Source organism: Octodon degus, unplaced genomic scaffold, assembly GCF_000260255.1.
Source record: "Octodon degus isolate 3935 unplaced genomic scaffold, OctDeg1.0 scaffold00013, whole genome shotgun sequence".
Classification (NCBI taxonomy): Eukaryota; Metazoa; Chordata; class Mammalia; order Rodentia; family Octodontidae; genus Octodon; species Octodon degus.
Window position 1 is genome coordinate 7714126 of NW_004524589.1, and position 18092 is coordinate 7732217.

Consider the following 18092-nt stretch of genomic DNA (forward strand, 5'->3'; position numbering starts at 1 on the left):
TACATGTTTGTTAGACAAATAGATGTCAAAATAGATATTTGTTCAGAGACACTGTACATAGGTTTATTGCTGGATAATATATGTGTATCTATGTGAAATGCACCTTTATCACTATCTCCAATTGGTTTTATCTTTTGAACTATACTGCTGGAGGTAATAAAACTGAATCAGCACCGCAAATTTAAAATATGGTTTATTTCAAGTAAGTGGTAGACAATGGTTTCTCCTCAGACTTTCAGAATGCAATACTATTTTTATTGTATGACCTCAAAATATTTCTTACAGTGTTTTATTTTTAATGGATAAATATTCACATATATATGAAAATTGGCACATCAAGATAAATACTGTGTATATAATCTTCCATATTTGCCATTCTTTATGGTTAGTGCATTTAAAATTCATTCTTGCAGTGATTTTGAAATACACAATACATTATCGCTGCAGTCACCGTGTTGCGAATAGACATGCAGATGGTGAACAGGTATGTGAAAGGTTCTCACAGCACTAACAATCAGGAGAATGAAAATTAATATGAGAACAGGACAGCATCTTCCATCTGTTGAAATGAAAGGCCGTTACCAAGAAGATAAAAGATAACAAGTATTATCAAGGAGGTAAATAGAATGAGATCTTTGTACACTCAGAAGGAATGTAAATTATCACAGCTATTACGGAAAATGATGTGGCAGTTGCTGAAAAGTAAAGAAAAATACTTTCTAAGTATATTTTACTAATACACGCAGCCTGTTGGAGATTCTAACACTGACTTTCTTAAAAGAATCTACCACTGCCTCCCTTGAAATATCAGAATGAGAGTTCTGTTATATTCAAAATGCAAAAAGTTCTTTTAAATGTAGAATATACTTATTAACTCATTCATTGTATTCAATATAGTTACACTATTTATAATTAATACATAAATTCAAATATTTAATTAAATAATATGTGACAAAGATACAGAAAATAATGAAAATGTGTTTAAACCAAAATTTAAAAAGGAGTGAGAATACGATACTTGAGGGAGCATTCCAAAATATTGCTAAAAATCAAACTGCGAAAATATTTCTTCAGAATATAGTGTGTCAGCAGCTAGGGACCCTAAAGGTTTTAATTCGTGTTAAAAACTGCCATTGCAACTTTTACCTTGAGCCCGCAAGCTCTTCAATTTTAATGATAATCAACACTAAATGAAACAAAAGAGGATTTTCATTTGAGAATGCAAGGCCTTTTATTATTTTATATATATTTGCAAAACTTACGCTTTTATTTTCTCTAGACTTAATATTACTAATAAGCAGTCACTAAGTATGTGGTATATACAAGGAACTTTCAAGGCACATATTTTATAAGACATACACAGTAAAAGTAGCATAATTCCTCCAAAAATCCAATTAAAAATATTGAGTTAGAGGGTTTAACTTGTCTGAAGCCATACACTTATGAGGAATGGCGTAATAATTTGAGATTATTCTCTGTTACTATATCTGTAACCAAATGTCTGTGCTTTTCTGCTAATTCAGAAATCATCCTTCACAATACTTGTTGTACTTGTGCTATAGAAAGTGGGCCTCCCCTCCCACCCAGTCAGTTTACTTCAGTTCCTTAGTTACCCAGGCAATAGTTCCTTTTCCAGTTCTAATTGTATCTGTCTCTTAGAAACTGCTGGCCACTGTGATGCACAACACACTGTACAAACCAGTCCCCATTTCACAAAGCCTCTGCCTTTGTTTTTTCACCTTGGTGGCTCTCCTTTCAGAGCTCCATTTGTTGGCCTCCAATTTCCTCTATCTCTTAGTGGCTGGACTTGTCCTTGGTGAGTTGGGTCTTTGGGACTGCATTTTGTTTTTGTCTTGGCATTGTCTATTTTTTTGTTTTGTTTTGTTTTCTGTGATGATGATTTTGCATTTCTAATGTCAGATAGCCTTTTCACTGCTGTTGAGCCTTTCCTAGGAGGCGTCTGTTCCTCAGGGTGTCTCTCTAGCTGGCACCATTGTCGTTGCTGTCCCCAGCAACCCATATTCCTGTCTGCACCGTCTTACTCCTCTCACTGGCAGGCTGACCTGAGGCAGCGGAGGAAGCGCAGAGCATGAGCACACGCTCCTTTCCCTGGCGCCACCTCCTGGGCCAACACAGCAGCGCAGCTTGAGGCCTGCAAGCCTCTCGCTTCTCTCCAACATCTCCATCCCGGTGCAGTGGAAGGAACGCTGAGGCCAGATTCACACCACAGTCACTGTCACCACTGTCCCTGGTCAATGGAGGAGGGGAAGAGCACAGACTCCCACTATAGTCACCAGCACTGCTATCCAGGGACAAGGGAGGAGAGAGGGCAGAGTGTGGACGTAAGCCCCCCAACCCCCAGCGGCACCTCCTTCTGAGCCAGTGGAGGAAGCCCAGAACTCAGACTCACACTCTGCTTGCTGGAACCATTTTCCTGGGAATTAGGTAGTCTTTCAAAATATCTATGTTACAATATTGGATTAAAATTGTACTAGACTTCTAGCTGCTGTAATAAAACAGTGTAAGTATAATTATTTATTAAAATACACAGAAGTTTATTTCTCATGGTCTTAGAAGCTGAGAAATCCTAAATCAAGATGTTGTTATAAAGGTCAGCCAGATAGGTCGGTGGATTAAAGCACCTGCTTCGGCAGATGCAGGGACCAGGGTTCGATACCTAGCATGGAATGGTGTACCAGCCCTGCCCCCAGGGATCTCTGAGATGGTGACTGAGAGGGCATGGTGGTGCATGCCTGTAATGCCAGCATTTGGGAGGCTGAAAGCAGGAGGCACTGTAAGTCCAGGTTGTGTAGTGAGACCCTGTAGACCCTGCACTAAATATATATTAAAAAATATGCTGTTGTATATATTTGATTTCAAATTGTAGGAGGTCCCCACTCTTGTATATTACCAGGGCAATAACCTCATTAATTGACCTCATTAATCTCATTAATGTTTTCTTTTAACTAGAAACTTCTTAAGAGGTATCATTTCACTCTATCATCATCGGAAGGTAGGGATTTCAATATGAAATTGGGAAGGAGTGGTCATAAATGTTAAAACTGTTACCCGAGTCACAAAATTTTAAGAGCCTACAAATCACTATTTGACTTAGACTGTAAAAACTGGATATTATCCACACCACATTGGAATTAAAAAATATAAGTTCAGATTTCAGAATAAACTATTGACTTTTGATTATTTAGTTAAATGAAGTAACCCTGCCTTACTATTTTTATAATAATGATTATTACAAATCAGAATTGTATAGGATGGAGTAGTGAGAAACAGCAACTCTGCCACAACAAGAGTGGGAGAGAAGATGCTGGAGTAGGGAAGCGAAGAAGGGAAGATGAGAGTGCTCAAGACCCGAGGAAGTTCTGAGGGGAGAACTAGAGCCCAAAGGGAGAGCAATGGGACAAGCTTCAATGCAGAAGAGGGAGGCGGTGGCAAACTCTCTTCCTGAATTCCTGGCTCTGGATATGAAAGAGGAGGCTTGACTTTACCAAAGTCTGATAAAAGTAGGAGACCCTAGAGACATCCAGGAGAAGCACGTCAGTGGAACAGTGCAGTGGATGCCGTGAACTGCAGAGATGGCTAAGTGAATCTGTTGCAGACATCCCCAGCAGACACTGATTGAATGGGAGCTACACCTGGGCCTTGGAGCAGCTGTGAATCGGCCTTCATCCTGGGGTTCCCACTGTCCATGTGAGAAACATTCCTGAATGACCTCCAGAATAAAAGAATTGAGGTCTATCCAGGAACAAACAAGCAAATAAAAAACTCCAAATATTCATAGTGCTGGGACTCAACAACTCAGGTCACAGTCCCACAACCAGAAGCCAGAATGAGCCTGAACGTGTTATTCCTGCAAGCTTGAGGGGCTTATTCAGCACCCCAGGCTAATCCTACTGCAGATCTGTCAGAGTCTCCAACAGAGATCTGGGGTGTGTCTGCCTACCAATTACAGCAGACTCTCACTGATGTACACACTACCAAACAACTGTAGAACCTAGAACATGATGACAGGCTTGACATTACATAGCAAGCACTTTTTTGATTCTATATGCTTGTTTTCTAATGAGGGAAAATACCACTTTCAGGGTTTTGTTTTGTTTTGCTTTCATTTCTTTTTCTTTTCTTTATTTATTTCTTGTGTTCTTCACAAGTATCCAAAGGCTTAGGTAATTTTCCTTTTTCCATCAACTTTACTTTTAATCTCTTTCCATTCTGTTTTTCTATTTTTCCCTCTTATCCCTATACATTTTCTCTCCAGAGGAATAAAATCATTTAATTAAAGGCATAGTTACTATATATAATTTTGTGGTTTATTTTCAATTTTGCTATATAAATATAAATATTTCTTTTGGTTAAAGATGACAAATTAAAAATTAGCAGAGTTTGTCATTTTGTAGGCTGTTATCGATGCTGCTATTAATCCTCTTTATTATTCTTTAGCCAAGGTGACACACTTGTTCTAATTAGTTGTCTTTTTTTTTTTCATGGTTACAGCTGAGATTGGCAGAGGGTCATAGACAATACTATAGTCCAGTGCCAAAGAACCAAAGGCTAGGCAAAATAAGCCGCAATTCATAATCCCTAATACATTGAAGAGATAGGACCTTATGATAGACTGAAAAGGAAAAGCTAAATACCCCTTGAAGACATCTCTATAAAGAACTTATTTCATGAAGAGTTCTCAATGCTAGTAATAAAGCTACCTAACCTAAACAATTTGCAGGCATCAACATAGAAAATAAATTTTACTAATAAATTTTTAAAATTTATTTTTGCTTTATATTTTTAAGGAGAGTACAAAATAGTATTAAAACAGAAAATGTCAGAAATGAATGAAACAAAATTTCCCTAAATAAAAAAAATATGAATTTGACAGTATTTGTTGTATTCTTAGGCTTATCTTCAGCTTAGTTGTTCAGATTACCAGATATATACATGCAAAATTAGAAAAAGAAAGAAAAACAAAGTTTCAAGAAGTTAAGGAGAGATAAAAAGAAAAGAAAATGAAAAAAGAAGATAAAAAATCATTAAACATTAGCTGTTCTTTTCCACAGGCCAGCAGAAATCCACAGTACAATTATCCAGGCCATTCTGCTTACTAGAACCGAAAAACATCAAACCACAGTGATTTAAGTGCACCCTTGTTTACAGCAGTGCAAATTGTCACAGCCGGGTCTTGTAAGCAACTCAAATGCCCATAGACTGAGGAAAGGATAAAGAGAAGTTCAGAAAAATAATGGAAATCTTGAAATGCTGACATAGGAAAGAAATAGAGTCTATGAAACTGATTCATATAGACACGAAAGAGATTGCAAATTCCTTTGAAAGTTTATGCAACAGAACCAACCAGTATGCAGATAGAACATTAGATCTGAAAGACAGATATTCATTTAGTGATCATGACGGAAAGTCTTAAAAATAGCAAGGGACCAGGAAAAATGAATCCAGTGGCTACCAATGATGCCAAGAAGAATATAAAATTGACCAAAATAAATAAATTGAGTTGGGGAGGTAGCTTGGTGGTCTAAGCCCCTGAGTGACAAGCACAAGGTCCCACGTTCTAGCTCTGATATTCCATACCTTGCTGACCCCAGATCCCCAGGCACACTGTGTGGGACCAGAAACCAGGAGTGGTAGTGCATATCCGTAGTCCCACTGTTGGAGGAGGCCGGGATGGGAGCATCACTGTGAGTCTGAGCCGCATATCAGGACTCTTTACTAAATAAATAAATAAATGTTAAAATGTATATTAAAAATAAAAATAAGGTAGTAACACAAAATACATTAAAAATGCTGTTCACAGAAATTATGGAAGATAACTTTCCAAGCATGGAAAAAGTACCTGACATTCAGATGAGTTATAGAGAACTCTGGCTATCCATGATAAAGTGTCTAAACCGAGGTATATGATAAAGATTCAAGAAATTCAGCATAAGAATAGAATATTAAAAGTTATAAGATAAAATAAATCACCTACAAAGGAAAGCCTGTCAGAATCACAGCAGACATTTCATCAAAACTTTTAAGTCAAGAACAGCTTGGAGTGAAGTGCTTCAAGGAAAACAATCTCCAACACAGATTCATGTGCCCTGCAAAATTATCTTTCAAATTCAATGGAGAAATAAGATACTTTCATTAAGAAGAACAAAACAAATTCATGACTAGGAAACCATCTCTCATAAGTGTTCTAAGTCATTTTAAAAGATATAATGAAGACTTCAATTCTAGTAATAACAATAGAAAGAACTCACCAGACAAAGCAAACAACTAAATAAAGAGAAACAACTATAGGAAAATAATATGACAAAGATATGCCAATAAACAGAATTTATTACTGTCAATGAAAAGGGTCTTAGCTCAGCAATCAAAACAGATTGGCACAATGAAAAAAGAAACAAGATCGAATAATATGTCATGTACCAGAAGCACATTAAACTCAATGTGAAATTGATAAATTGATAGTGAAAGGATTGAGTATAGTAATTCATACTACTGTGATTCAGAGTAAAAACAGGGACAGTTATATCATATACAGACAAAGTTATCTTCAAGCCAAGACTGATAAAAAATGAAAGAAGTTAATACTACATATTGTTAAGGGAAAACTGAAAGAGGAGGAGATAGCAATAATAATTAAAAGTGCTCCAAAAAACAAGTGTACCCATCCACATAAAATCAATACTAATGGACATGAAAAAATCACATAGGCACTACAATTACAGTGGAGCACTTCAATACCCCACTGTCACAAATAAATCAAATAGACAAAAAAATCAAGAAAGAATATCAGAACTGAATCAAATCTGGGAATGAATGGACTTAGAAGACATCTACAGGGTGTTCCACCCCACAACATTAAAAATGCACAGTTTTCTCAACTTTACATGGGATGTTTTCCAAAACGGAGCAAGAAATAGATCAAACAACCTGCTAAAAGAAATGCAACAGAATTGAAATTGTCACAGGCATATTTTCAGAACCCAGTGCAATGAAATTTAAAACAATAGCAAAAGACACCAGAAAACCTTATAAACACATGGAAATTGAATAATACCCTTCTGAGAAACAATGAGTAACAAGTAAAAAAAAGAAAAAGAAATTAGGAAGTTTCAAAAATTATGTAATAATGGCGGCATGCCATACCAGAAATTCTGAAGCACAATGAATCTGGTCTTAAGAGGAAATCTATAATGATAAACTCTCATGTCAGGAAAACTGGTTGGCTCAAATACACAATTAATGTTGAACTTAACACTTCTTGAAAAAGAATAAGTCAGGTTCAAAGATTGTAAGAAGGAGGAAGTTACAAAGATTAGAGAATAAATCAATAAAATCGAGAATAAGAATATGATACAATTAATCAATGAATTAAAGAGAGATTAAAAAATAACTAAAAATCAGAAACTAATAGTGAATCTTATCTAAAAAGAAAGAAAAGACTAAAATCCATGTAATTAAATGAAGAGGGTGCAATCACGATGCATCCTGCAAAAACCCAGAAGATCATGAATACTTATTTTGAGAACCTGTACTCAAATGAGATGGCAAACATAGAATAGACAGATTCCTAGATACATATAATTTATCACAGCTAAAGCAAGAAGATATAAAAATTCTAAATAACTCAAAATTAGTCAATGAAACTGAAGATTTAATTAAAAACCTATCAACAAAGACAAGTCCAGCCACTGATTGATTCACCACTGAATTCTATAAGAAATTGAGAGAAGATTCAATGCTATTGTTCCTCAGAATTATTAATGGAATTGAAAGGGAAGGAAATTCATTCCAGAAAGCTAGCATTACCTTGTGTGCAGACCACAGAAGTACCTAATGAAAAAAGAAAATGATGGGCCAGTTTCCTAATGAACATAGATTCCGAAATCTGATTTAAGAAGCTGGCAAACAAACAAAAAGTTAATATATAATAATAATGGCAAAGGAATGAAACAAATCAATGGCCAGATTACTCAGCAGACTAAAGTGCCTGCTTAGACAGAGCGCAGTGGCCTGGGTTCAATCCTGGTGTGCCTTGCTGACCCTCCCCCTTGTGGCACACTGAGACAGTGGTTGAAACTGGGTATGGTGATGTGTACCCATAACCCCAGAGCTTGGAAGGCTGAAAACAGAAGAATCCCTGTGAGTCCAATCTATGTAGTGAGACCCTGTAGACTCTGTAGATCCTGTACCAAATACATTTTTAAAAATGAAAAAAAAAAGAAGAAGTTTGTACACCATGACCAAGTAGGATTCATCCTCAGGCAGCAGAGATGGTTTACATATGAAAATCAAAAATAATACACCATTTGAATAGAGGCAAGTACAAATATCACAAGATCACCTCAATATATGCAGAAAAAGTATATAACAAATTCTAGCATCCATTCTTGCTAAAAACCATATAGAAAATTGAAATATGTATTCTTTATTCCAATCTGTTTAAAGCCATCTATGGTAAATTAATAATTACCTTCACACTTGATGGTCAAAAACGGAAAGCATTTAATCTACAATTAATGACAAAACAAGATGTTCACTGTCATCACTCTTATTCAGAATGGTTCTGGAAACATTAGCCAGATAAATTAGGCAAGACAAACAAATAAAATAAATAAAGAAATTCAGTTATTATTTACAGATATGACACTGTACATAAGAGACCTCCAGAAATCCACAAAAATATTTCTAAATTTAATAACAAATTCAGCCATAAATCAAGGAACAAACTACACAATCAAAAATCAATAGTATTCCTGTACACAAATAACAAACTTATTGGGAAATCAATTTCAGTAACCACATATTATTTAATAACATTGAAAATGGAATTCTTAGGAATCAATCTAACAAAGAAAGTAAAATATCTTTACATTGAAACCTATAATACCCTGAAAAAGGAGATCAAAGAGAATATAAGAAAGAACCAATACAATAAAAATAGCCATACTTTCAAAATTGTTATATGGACCTAATGGAATCCCAATCAAAATACCAATCATATACCTCACAGAATCAAAGAAAACATTCCTAAAATTCATTTGGATATGTACCTGTGTTTATAGCAGCAAATTTGTATTACTTAGGTCTTAGAAAGCACCCAAATGCCCATCAACTAAGGAATCAATAAAAAAAGTTGTGGTTTTTATATAATACAATATTAATCAGTTATAGAGAAAGATGAGCTGAAACATTTATAGATAAATGGATGCAACCCAATACAGTACTCATAAGTGAAATAAATCAGATCATAATCATAAGTGAAGTAAGTAAATGTTTAAACATTGTATCATTTCTCTAGTATTTTAAGCTGAAATTGTAAATGAGATCCAAATTGTACAATTGAAAATTGTAAAATTGGAAGAAATTTCAAAAGGAAAAAGAAACTGGTTTGGGAGAACAGATAGAAAAAGGAAAGGAAAAAATGCATATGTATAAAAGATAGTTACACTATTAATTTATCTTAGGTCATTGATAATACAGGTTCATGCTAATGTTGTTTGGACAACTAAATGCTGATATCTTGCAGGGACTGGAGTTCAATCCCTGGCACCACATGCCCTGCCTGCCCGGCCCCCTTCATGCTGATCCAGGGTAGGAGTCGGTGTGCTGGCACATGCCTGTAATCCCAGCGCTGGGGAGGCCGAACACAGGAGGGTGAGTTTGAGCAATAGAGTAAAAGCCTGCACAAACACGAAACAGACAAAACCAAACAAAAACTAAATGCTGATATCTTGTACTCTGAGTAACTAAAACAAAGATGCAATATATTATCATTGTATTATTATGTTATTATTATCGAAGTATTATTACCATGTATTATTGTATTATCAACGTATTACCATAAGCAATGTATTAATCACTGTTACCCTACTATTATTATTTTATATTTTTTTCATTTGTTTTACAGAAAAGACCAGACTACATTCTGAGCAACAACAACAACAAAATTTAATTGGAGAAATTTTGCATAATCTAGGGCTCTACTTAAATAGAATCCTACCTACCCCCCTCCCAAGCAAAAACTATCTGGGCAGTGAAGACAGAGTCATCAAAATTCCTGACCTTAATTTATATTACAAACCTACTAAAAAAATAGGATGATTTTGACATATGAAACAGACCCAAGGATCAATGAAACAGATTAGACGATTCAGAAACAACTCCAAACCTACTTACCCACTTTGTCTTTCACAAAGGAGCCAAACACCTTCACTGGAGGAAAGAGACTCTTTAATAAATGATGCTGGGATAATTGGCTCTCCATATGCCAAAGACTAAATCTAGAATCATGTCTCTCAAAATGCATTAAACTAAAATAAAGATGGATCAAAGATCTAAATATTTAAAAAAGGAACATTAAATCTGCTTGAAGAGAGAGTAGGCAGAATTCTTAAATACTCAGGTGGAGGCAAAGACTTTATGAACAAAACTCTGATTTCATGGAAATCCTGCAAAGAATCAACTAGAAGATTCTCATTTTATTAAAAAAGTGGTTGCACAGCAAAGAAATCACTAGCAAATTCAAGAGACCAATCACTGAGTGGTAACAAGATTTTGTCAGCTCTTTCTCACACAAAGAATGACTATCAAGAGCACATGAAGAACTCAAAGTAATGAGACTTCAAATTTAAGACCCGACTTAAACCGAGCATCTTAAGTTAACAACACTTTCCAGTTAAAGAAGAAGTAACAGCAAATAAGCATATGAATACATGCTCAGCATCACCAGTCATTCAAGAGATGAAAAATGAAACAACACTGATACTCCATCTCATCCAGAAAAAATGATTATTATCAACAAATCAACCAATTGCAAAGGCTGTAGAGTAAAAGAAAGTTCCTCATTATTTGTGCAAAATTAGACTGGGGCATGCACCATGGAAATCAGTGGAGATATTCTTCAAACATTTAAAACTAGACATTCCATTTGACACAGATATTCTCCTTGGTATCTGCCCAAAAGATTTAAAAGCATCAAGGCATGTTCATATATGCACATCACATTTATATTGGTGAAGTTTACAATAGCTACTTCTGGGAAAGAGACCAAATGTTTATCAGGCTATGAGTAAATAAATTAAATATGTCCTTTGTATATACAATGGAATACTAGTTGACCTTAAAGAAGTTTAAACTTGAGGCTTTACTAGGGAGATGCATGCTCCTTAAAGCTATACTCTTAAGTGAAATTAATCAAACACACAGTAGTATATATCTCATTGTTTCTCTGCTGTGTGAAATTGACAATGTAAATAAGGACCAAAATGTATCCACAGATATTTTGAAGTATGAAAGAAACATATTCAAATGGGAAGGTGAAGTGGGAAGTAGGAGGGAGGACAGAAGAAAGGGAAAAATAAGAATAGAAGGGAAGATAGAAAAAAACACTGTTGTAAGTAAGGAATGGAAAAGGAAAGACAGAATGGAAAAAGAAAGAAGATAACCATATACAAGTACAAATTCTCTATCATGCTTGTAATCATTAGGTCTATGCAAATTATAGCAATAAATTGAATTTTAAAAATTACAAAAATTACTCATCCAGGCAGACAAAAATAGGTTTAAACATAATGATTTACTAATTACTTTTTCCTCTTCATTTTTTCTTTTACCTTATTCATAACTAAACTTAACCAGAAAATGGTTCCTGGATTTTAAATACATTTCCTTATAGAATAATCCTTAGTTTGATTAAAACAGTACTAGAGCATATAAATTATTATATATAAAATAGTAGTTTTTAAATCTACAGAGAGCTTATATTTAAGCAAAAAAAACCCATATACTTCAAAACTGTTAACAAATAAATCTGTATTTAAGGAGCCACTCAATGATGAAAACTGCACACCCATGGGAATTCAAGTATTTCTCTTGCTATATTTCAGTGTTCATTTTTTCCAGGCATATGAAATTGGAAAACCTTCATATGTCTGATCTCTCTGGCAACTTTTGTGAAAAGTGGTGAGTCACTGTCACCCTATTAGACTGCCAAAAGTTTCTGCATTATTTAAGAAAACGTGACTTAAGGCTGGAGGCTGAAAGACAGAGATGACAGTTTTCTTAAACATCCAAATGTTAATCTTTTTATTGTTAGCTATTAATATAAGAAGCATTGCGAAAGGCATCTTGGAAGATGAGGTAGGAAAACTAAGGAATAAAGTTATTGCTATCTTTTCTCAGTCTAATCAAATTAACAAAGTAATTCCATGTTAGCTTAATAAGATAATTCCATTACATTGGAGGAAACTTGATGGTCCCTAGAGTAAGTACCCAGTAATCATATGAAAAGGCAAATGGGATTTTTAAATAATGAACAGGTTTGTCTTTTGGTCCTCTCCATACCCCATTAAATGTATCCTTTCTCTCACTGCTGGTCTTTATGTCTCTGGCACTCTTCAACATAATATTTTTAAGTCTGGAGGTAGTTTTGTTATTTCTTTTTATCTTCTATTTTATTTATTTTAGTTTTTCTACTTCATTGGTATTGAGAGTGTCTATACATCATACAATTGTTCAATTATCTTTACTTTTTATGTAAAGATAGTCCTTTCTTTGAAGATGTTCTCTTCTTAATGGACAGACTTCCTTGAACTTGTTAAAGCTTTACTTGCACCACAGCCCCCATATGTATTACCCTCATATTTGCATACCCGGTCAGATGTAAACTTGAAGTCCCAAGTAATTTCTCCTCAATCCTTAGAAAATATATTCAGTTTTGTGTCATTACCAGTATTTAAGAATTGATATCTGTGAATTATTTTTCTTCAATTTATAACAAAATATTAATTTTTATAAATTCTAATATGACTGTTGACGGTATCACAGCACGTGTGGATTGTATTTCAAATATTAGAATCTTGGGGATTCCTTTCAACAATAAGTGTTTTATGTGCCTATCACTTTTTGTGCTTGTATTTATCAATATTTATTTTTTTTCCAAACCATTGTAATCGTATTTCAGTCATTTCAAAATTAAGCCCTGGGTAGAAAAACATCTTAGTTCAATGAGGAGAAAGATTTGCACTAGTACATGTTTGCATCTTGTACTCTGAATAACTACTACGAAGACAACAATATGCAATGTGTTAATTATTTTTAAATTAATCTTTTTTTTCTTTTTGTATTTTAGGGAAGGGCCTATAGGGTGCTCATGGTGTTCATGGTGTCACTGCTAGATCAGACTTGTAGTGATTCTCCTGTTTATAGCCTCCCAAGTGCTGGGATACCAGGCATGTGCCACCACGTCCACTCTCAATTGCCCTCTCAGTGCACCCAGAGGCGGGGCTGGCAGGGCAGGCTGGGTGATTAAACCCCAGACCCCTGCGCCTGCTTGCTGGTGCTTTAATCCTCTGAGCTATTTGTCCGGCCCTGCAATGTATTAATTATTGTAACCATTCTACTAACCTGTCTCATTGAAATTGTCTCATTGCTATTTCTTTCTCATTAAAATCAATAAAACAATGAAGAAAGAAAGAATAAAGCATATTTTCAGAGAGAGAGAGAGAGAGAGAGAGAGAGAGAGAGAGAGAGAGAGAGAGAGAGAGAACCCTGGGGCTCCAAACCCAATCAAGTACGGCCTCTGGGCTGGGTGCACTGCTCCAAGTCATAGGGACAGGGAGACTCGCACCCTCATTAAGTTACTCATTCATCAAAAGCGAGCCCCAGGACAGAAGATGCAACAAAGGAGGACCTCTTCCCCCACAGAAAGTGTTTATTTCAGCTGTGGCATGATGGAAAGAATGGAACTCTTCCTTGAAACTGGGCGGTGCTGAGAGGTGCCTGCCATGCGGATTCCCTTATACTTCCTTTCACTCTCTGGAACTAGTTCAACTGCTGGATGAGCTGGTTGAGTTGCTCACCCCAACATCCAGGCGAGCCCATCTCCTTGAGAAAGCCCACCCTGTTCTTGGTAGCCTGCCGGGCCATGGACAGGTGGGAAGGGCGCGAGAAGCAGGCAGTTCCTGGAAATGCGCCCCAGGAAAGGCGATTTCTTGAATGAGGCTTTCCTGGCACATGACCCCAAACTTACCCAGGTGCTCTTCCAGCAGTGTTGTCCATCAGCGGAAGGTCTCATTCTTGACCTTGCCTTGTCCACTTTTCAGAATTAGTTCCCCCACAGACTTCAGATTTGGAAATCCCCAGGTCACAGAAGGCTGCAGTATCCGCAGCATTTTGAGAGTTTGGGGGTGGGGGGTGACTTTAACAAAGATATCACTGAACAACTTCTTCAGACGAGGTCTTGCAATGGTCTTCTGCACTGGTGAACTCAGCCCGCTAACACTTTGGATGATGACAAGGAAGGCCGAGGAGGGTTTACCAGGTGCTTCCAAAGCAAAAGCGCAAGGGTTCACTTCCAATCCTTTCAAGTGCACCCTGTCACAAGGCTGTCGCCAAGAGTCATGAAGGAAAGAATCCAGTCAGTTAAATCTGATCTCTTTTGCCTTCCCCTCTTTCTTTGCCAAAAGTGTCTGCTTTGCCTGGGTGGATTTGAGGACTTGACAAGCCTTCCTCTTTTTCAGGAGATATTCTGGAACCAAGGGGATCGTTTTTCTTCTTCTGCTATCTTGCCTGCATAAGGGCTACTGCCTCCATATTTAGTTTTATGCCCTTACGTCACTAGTCTCTCCTGACAATCCTTCACGTTTGTAATTATTATGCATCATGCTTCCTTTTATTTTTTGTGTGGTTTCTATGAGTTTATTTATTGAATTTTAAGTTTAATATATATTCCTAAGTTACATTAGCTATGTGATTCCTACATGTAATGAATATTCAGTTTCCTTAAATTTTACCTTATAGGGTTGGGGAGATAGCTCAAAGGTCTAAGCACCTGGCTTGCAAGCACAAGGATCAGGGTTCAATCCCCAGTACTGCATGCTGTGCTGGCCTGAAAATGGGTGTTGCATAGTGAGACCATGTAACAAAAAGGGGAGAGAGAGAGAGAGAGAGAGAGAGAGAGAGAGAGAGAGAGAGAGAGAGAAAAGAAAAAAATTAAAATTTACCTAATAGTTCTATTTAATCTTCTTTGTAACATGTTCTTTCTGTTTTATGATGTAATTAAAATGTATGCTTTTTTGAGGTAGATTTTACATTTAATGTATTCTGTCCAAGGCTGCCCTTTTTGAGTTTACTTTATCCAGTATAAATTTTATCTTATTTTCAAGTATTTTTGTTACCAAAATGATAATAATCACATAGCATTTTTTTTTTTATTTTCAAATTTATTTTCCCCAAGACCAGTCATATACTTGGCTGGCAGCATTTGTAAGGAAGTGAACAAGGCTCAGGGATCCTCGGCACAACTGAAATATCTGACGCGTGGAGTACGGAATCCTTTATGCATGGCAGAGGCTAGGATTTCATACTGAAATCAGGTACTTTCCCTCAGAAAATTCTGAATAGTCTCGTACACCTCTGGGTGTACTGTTTCTTTCTTCGAGATATAAAATACGAGAGGTAGAGAGATGTGGTTATTATCAGTTCCTTACCCTACTATGGACTGGACAGTCTCAGTACAGTACTCAAACTGATGTAATAATTCCCTCAAAGGAGTGGAACATGGAAGAAACAATCCAGTTCAAAGCTACCTGCTTGTCTAGACCTCATAGAGGTAAGAGTCAGTCTAACGCACTATCAGACTTACCATAGCAAAAAAAAAAAAAAAAAAAAAAAAAAAAAAAAAAAAAAAAAAAAGATTCTATTTTGCTTGGGCACAAGCAAAGATGAAGAAAATCGAAAATGTGTGGATGGAAAGACTTCCTAAGTAAGCCTGCATGAATGTGGTACTTTGATTTATAACAGATAAGACAGTGCAAATCAAAGGGGACAATGAAGGTGTTTTGCTTCATTTTTTTCTGTAAATGGAGCCTAGAATGTCTGTACTATCAGATATATTTTATAAGAAAACAGAACAGTTTAACTAAGTAATTAATTTACTTATTAGCACCAACTTTTAAAAACTTACAATTGGCTTTGTTTTATACTCAGGAAATATATATAATGAGTTAGCTCAGATTTGTATAAAGCTCACTACTTCCTCCATAAAGTTCTATAAATATCATGCTGCTCATGTTTCCAAAAGATGCATGAATTGATATTTGCCTATTCTGAAAAATTCATTTTCCCTTTAACTCATGGACCAATTAAAGGGAAAACACTTTCTCTTGATGTTGCCTTTGAGCTTTGTTTTTACATTTCCTTTCCTGTTAATTGTATTTCTTGATAAGCTGCTCAGATATAGGGTGACTATAGGAAGTATTAATGTAGAGCACATTTCAAGAAACTAGAAGGAAGGACTTTTAATGTTTTCACCATAACTGAAAAATATTTGAAAAGTTATATATGTCTAATTTGATTTAAACATTATATAATATGTACATGAATGGGTCCAACTTTAATGTTTTATGCATCCATTAAAACAAGTATAACTTAAATTAATGATTGAATAAATATCATATTGAAAAGAATTAAAGTCCTGCAATAGCAGGACTTCCACACTTGAAGAGAAATAATGTAAATAAAATTTGCTTGGGGATAAAATGTGAATAAATCAATTAGTTAAATCATTCTAATTTTCTAGTTTGTCTCATAAATATTTCCAGTAGTATGGCACTGTCTAGCTCTATTTACAGAAAAATAATATAAAAATCCTCTATCGTACAGATTGATGTTCTTATTTGTCACACATAGGAACACCATATGGGCACAGGTTTTTTATTGGTCATTCTTTTCCCTTTCAAACATTTTCATCTTTTCTTAAGCATAAATAAAAGGGCACTGTTCATTCTGGTTTACGATAAATCTGTTATACTGGTTATTTATTTCTCCCTTCATAGTCTTCCTTAATTTGAAGTCTATTTCTCTTTTATTTAGGATTTCAAATAATCTTAATTCAAACATTTCTGTGAAAATAAAACTCAATGCAATGAATCTTTCTGAAAAGTTATGCTTCATTATCACATTATGTGGACACAGTTTTCGCGTACTTGCCCAGAGCATGGAGCTTCATGTACTTATATCTTACTTCACTTTCCTAAATTAAAAACATATAATGTTTATTGTTATAATTAGCCATAGTTTCTTTCATACTGATCCTTTCTTCCAATACATAATTTGATATTAAAGTGTGCGGTGTGTGGAGCTTTTTCCCTAGTAACATGTACTCAAGTCTCTTCGTCTCTATGTGGGTCATTTCCTGGACTAAATAATGGTTGTCCTTCTAGGAGGACGTGGCTTGCAAGGTTAATTGTGTCCAATACATTGACTTGGGAGCCAATTAAAGGATCAAGGAAGAACACTTTCGGGGCCAGGGAGATAGCTCAGTAGAATAAGTGCTTGCCAGGCAAGCACAAGGGCCTAAGTTCAATCGCCGGTTCGGCAAAATAAATAAATGAATAAATAAAATAAAGAATATTTGTGTGTGGATCTGGGTAACTGTCACGACATTACTTCCTGCAGTAAATATGGTCTCTGGCCTGGCTTTCTTGGGCTGTTCCCTGCTTTCCTTTCTGCCTCTGTATAAATGATACAACTTTGCTCTGCCGTACCCTTCTGTCATATTACTTCGGCCATTCAGTTAGCTGACCATGGGCTGAATCTCCTTACAGTGTCAGCCAGATTAAACTTCTCCTCTCTAGCTGCTGGATTTGATGTTTCAGTGCTCAGAAAGCTAAATAATACAAAAGTAAAAATAGAGGGTTTAAGTTCACTTTTCAGGGAAAAAAACAATAAAATATGAATTTCTTAACTGAAGTTCTCTCATCAACAAAAAGAATATGAATGTAGGACAGGAATCTTTACTTTGGTAGATAGAAGTCATAATTCGTTGAGTCCTTTTCATCTTTTAATGTTGTGTTCCTTTTAATATGTTCCAGTCAGCAATTCAATTTTATTTTGCATAGAGTAGAATAGCTTATGTGTTACACTATACTGAAAGTGTGAAGAGATTGGGAAAATATGCACAGTGTGGCTGGAAACTTTACTCCTCATGGGATGTTTCTTGATTTTAACATTTTTCTCCTCAACTTGGAAATTTTCGAATCTAATACCAAAGTGTATGTATCAATGACCACAAT

The 18092-nt window shown here is 35.6% G+C and overlaps 1 pseudogene; it reads right to left on the minus strand.

Annotated features, from left to right (window-relative positions):
* Positions 1 to 13839: 13839 nt before the first annotated feature.
* The window catches only part of LOC101570735, a 35468-nt pseudogene continuing 31215 nt past the window's right edge, over positions 13840 to 18092 (minus strand).